Source organism: Monopterus albus, unplaced genomic scaffold (assembly GCF_001952655.1).
Source record: "Monopterus albus unplaced genomic scaffold, M_albus_1.0 scaffold397.1, whole genome shotgun sequence".
NCBI classification, from domain to species: Eukaryota; Metazoa; Chordata; class Actinopteri; order Synbranchiformes; family Synbranchidae; genus Monopterus; species Monopterus albus.
In genome coordinates this window covers 396,075-400,522 of record NW_018128277.1, presented here as the reverse complement: position 1 = coordinate 400,522, position 4,448 = coordinate 396,075, and the positions used below count along the sequence as shown (strand labels likewise).

General features: G+C 46.2%; 1 protein-coding gene and 1 non-coding gene across 6 annotated transcripts in view; both read left to right on the top strand.

Annotated features, from left to right (window-relative positions):
- LOC109951600 (LIM domain-binding protein 3-like) overlaps positions 1 to 4,448 on the top strand; it is a 37,528-nt gene continuing 33,080 nt past the window's right edge. For 4 of the 5 annotated variants that reach the window (XM_020586203.1, XM_020586202.1, XM_020586200.1 and 1 more), the window contains exon 1: positions 1 to 72. The gene's annotated coding sequence lies outside the window, so the exon portion shown is untranslated. The other variant, XM_020586201.1, reaches the window with a different exon arrangement.
- Positions 2,686 to 2,759, top strand: trnat-agu (transfer RNA threonine (anticodon AGU)). Its single transcript has one exon. It is a non-coding gene; the product is annotated as a tRNA-Thr (tRNA).

The window sequence follows — 4,448 nt, the reverse complement described above, 5'->3', positions numbered from 1 at the left end:
GTACACGCACGGAGCGGCCCAGCTGGGCGGAGCAGCGCGCGGCGTCTGTCTGCAGCTCACCTGAGACCCCAGGTGAGCACAGCGCTTCACTTTATAAGTTACCGTCATGTAACGTCGAGTTTTGTGCCAGAACAGTCCACCCAGCACTAAACGGACAGAGGCTTCAACATGCAATGGGGGTAATTTGGGCCTTTTATTGCATCATAATAAAATATAGCTTGTCTGCCTTTGCTCTTTAGATCCATTACCGGTCATTACTGCATTTACCTTAAAGATTAATTTCCAAATATGTATAAATGTCAACTGCATGTCGGTCTGGGGCGGACCAGCCTGTTAAGTGATCCTCACACAATAACCCTTCAGTGTATTTCTCAAAATGTTCCTTTACCTTACACTGCACCGAGTGGGTAAATGGTCTTATACTTGTATATGGCCTTTCTATGCTTTTACAGCACACTCAAAGCGCTTTCACATTATTCGGCCATTCACCCATTCGCACTCACACACCGGTGACATCACCGGGAGCAACTGGGGGTTCAGTGTCTTGCTCAAGGACACCTCAGACATGTTGACTGGACAAGCCGGGAATCGAACCGCTACGACCCGCTCTACCTCCTGAGCCACAGCCGCACCCCCCTTCCGCACTGTGCAGGAAGAACACTTCTACACTTTAATAGTCCAACAAAACAAAACTTACAGGCCAACCGAGTTGCAGCCAGGTCAGAGCGATGCTTCAGAAGCTGGCCCCTGTGTGACCTCCGTATCTGACCCCTGCTGTGCATTACAATCTCGTTTTACAGCATCGACACCGGTCAGCGCTCCAGAGAAGCAGCTTTACGGTGTTCCCACAGTTGCTCCCCTGACTGGCACATCCAGGCTGCTGTGCCTCATGTCCCGCAGGTTTGCACCGACCTGAGTAAACCTGTGGCGCCTTACTGTGTCACAACCCTAAAATAATGTTGTGCGGCCCTGATTCACGTCCCTAAGGCGTATGTAGCACACACTCACACAGGTAGTAAGGGAAAGTACATCTACTCTATCTAGTTTTATTTGAGTATTTCCACCATATTTATGTTTTGTAATTTGGATTTTCCCATTGTACTAGTACTTCTGGGTACTTGCACACTAGTTCCTTCCTCCCGTATGTGTGTGTTAGACAGTGTGTATTAGTGACCTTTAACTGAGTGAGCTGACCTTTAACTTAACAAGACAGCTCGCTCCACAAGCTGTTTAAAATGACAAACTACTCAAAGTGCTCTGAGGTCAGTGGCGTGTTGTTAATGCTGGGAGAGGCTGTGACACCAGTGTGCCCGCTCCGCTCAGTGAGTACTCACAGACACAGATACACACCAGCGCCCTACTTGTGTAACTGTGAATGGTTGTGGCTCGACTCACTGCTCTGTGAAGTGAGCGGTGAGTCACGTCGTGCCATCCACCTGACTCACTTGGTTTCCCAAACTTGAATCGAGTGAAAACAACACTTGCAGTCTGAATCTCCACTAGAGGCTGTGTTTCTTACACAAAGTACTGAACTGAACCAACCACAAATTTATCTGTCGACAGCTGCGTTCACAAAATCACCACTGTCCTCAGATCTGGGCCACCTGCGTATGTGCTCCTCGATCCAACTCCGCTGCCATATCAGAATCTATGTGCTTGTTTGAATGTCTCTGCACATTCAGCCTGTTGTCGTCAACAGCATCTGTCTTAAGAGAAGATATTAGCTTAGAGCTTCAGTCTACGATGTTGGTGTTAACACAAAGGAGGCGCTGCTGGGACTTGAACCCAGGATCTCCTGTTTACTGCTTAAAACATAGCTCCAACACCTCATGGAAGTTACAAAACTTATTTGGAACGGAAGCACGAGTCCTTTAGGTTCATAGGCATGTGAACAGTGACCTGAGCGAGCTCTAAGAGGTGCTGGGGCTTAGTGGGCTAAAGCAGCTATCTAGCAAACAAGCTTCTTCTGTAATGACACCACGTCCAACATCAGACTCAAAATATTATAGGCACTGAGCAAACTCTGTCCATCCATGTTTGTCAGTGGCAGCTGGCCGAGTGTTAGGAGGTGCAACTTAATTCACTTCGACACTCTTTATTTTCCACCATTGGAAAAAATGTCAGGTTCAGGAGAGAAGCTCAAACAGCAGCAGTTGTCTTCTAAAGTATGCTGTTCATTCTGGTCAGAAAGCATGAAACTCACTGATGTGCACGTCAAGTTCACACCAAGGCAGCAGCTTTTACCTGATAGAGCTTAAACCAACATGTTAACAGGAGAAACCTGGGGTTCAGTGCCACACCCAAGGGCACTTCAGCACATGGACCTTGGAGTCAAACCTCCAACCGCTCTGCCTTCTGAAAAGGATTTGACCTTGACATGATTTGAACACAATCTTCTGATCTGGAGTCAGACGCGCTACCGTTGTGCTACGATGTCCCACGAGGCTCAGTGTTACATACTTAACGGTGAGTTGTACGTGAAACAAGAGAAATTTCACATTATGCTTTGATAGTTGAACAAACTGCCAGTGGGTCCTGGGTTTGAATCCCAGCAGAGCCAAAAGGATTACTCGATGTGACTTCCTGCGAACACCCCATAATCAAGTTGTTTTCAATATTTCAATATGTGTTAATGTTACTGTAAGCTCCCCCTCAACTATGGGAGCTTTTTTACTGGTTCTCTGGGGCGCTGTGGCTCAGTGGGTTAAAGCACCTGTCTAGTAAACAGGGGATCCTGGGTTCAAATCCCAGCAGTGCCTAATGGGCTGGAACCTGTGGTTGTTTGCTTCGCTGCTGTACAGCTTTTTTTTTTCCCCACACAAGGCTGTAGAAGAAGGTGGACAGGTTTCATTCAACTCAACTGTAACGCAGGTTCTATCAGAGCACCACTGTGTAAAACATCAGACAGGAGCAACAAGGAAATTAACCTAACCTAACCACTAACAGAGATTTAGATGAGAGAGATCTGATATTTATTATTTGTTTGATGAGAGGTACTGTAGCTCAGTGGTTTAATGCACCTCTCTAATAAACAGGAGTTTCTAGGTTCAAGTCCCAGCGGTGTCAGTACTTGCATTGTTTTCAACATATGGACACTGAGCAGCTCCCTCCAGTTAGTGTTGGTCTGATAACAACAGCCCTGCACTAACTTGTCTTAAAGCTCATAGCATTGCAGCTTTTATAAATGTAGGTGTGTTTACTGTTGAGGTATTAATGTGTGTGACCGACTGTACACTGTCTCATACAGCACATGCATGACCTGCATAGCTCTTTAATCTACAACAGCCACACGTTCCAGTGTCTCCACACACTAACATCATCCAGATATGAATATCCTACACACAGTGACCCCAGGGTAACAATATGAGCACACAGCACCAAGTATACACATTGTTCCCGTGCCATCACATTGAACTGCCGTCAACATTATCAAACTAAAATACATTATTATTTATCTGCTACATCAAACGGGTCCATGATACTGTGATTTAAAGGATACGTTTGTTGACATTCATAGTTTTTTTTGGTGCGAGATCCAAATCTAAAGCCTGACAAAGCTCATTCCTCTATTTAAAACTCTCAGTGCCACATAGAGTACACTGCCCTGCTGCCACACGTACAAGAGCACCAAATATGGATTAATCCGCTGCTGAAAATAGTCCCCAATAAACTCATTATTACCTCTCGCTTCTTTTGGTAAGAAACTATAGAGTAACACTGTTTCAAACATGCTTGGGGTTAGTGATACCATTGGGTTTTGTGTTGGGTTTTTTGTGTTTACTCAAACAGTTAAAATGTGAAAGGAGCTGTAACCTGAGCAAATTCAGCTGCTGCCAGGGTAAACTGATGGAAAGTTTAGTGATTTATCGATTAACTGAGCAGATGTTGAAGTAACTTTTTAGGCAGGAATGTTGTCTAGTTGCAGCTTCTCAACAGGAGGATTCGCTGCTCTTCTGACACAATATGACCTAAGCTTCTCCGAGGTTTGACCTCTTGAACAGATGAAACAAGCCGTTTGACAGGATTCTGAAGGTATATGTAGAGAAGCTAACCAGCCCACAACCTGAGAAAGATGAAATGCTGAGTTCACTGTTCGATGAGGAGGCAGATCCAGTTCAACGCCTTGCTGGGGGGGACCCTCAGCAGGTGGACCTGGGGTGGAGGAGGGAGTTTGGACCTGCGGCCTGGCAGTATCAGCCCTCCTGCTGCTGACCTTATAGCTATCAGAGCTCTTTTACTCGTGACATTTCTAGATAGGCCTTATCACCACAAAGATAATGAGACGCCTCCTGGCATTGCCCTGATTGGGTCCGAGGGAGACCCTGGCTGTACCGGTGTGAGGGGGGTGGGGAGTCTAGAAGAATCTACTGGGTCTATATTAGCCCTGGTGAATCACGACGGGCCTGGCATACCAGGTGTCCCCTTTCATGCCATATAAGTCCACACCC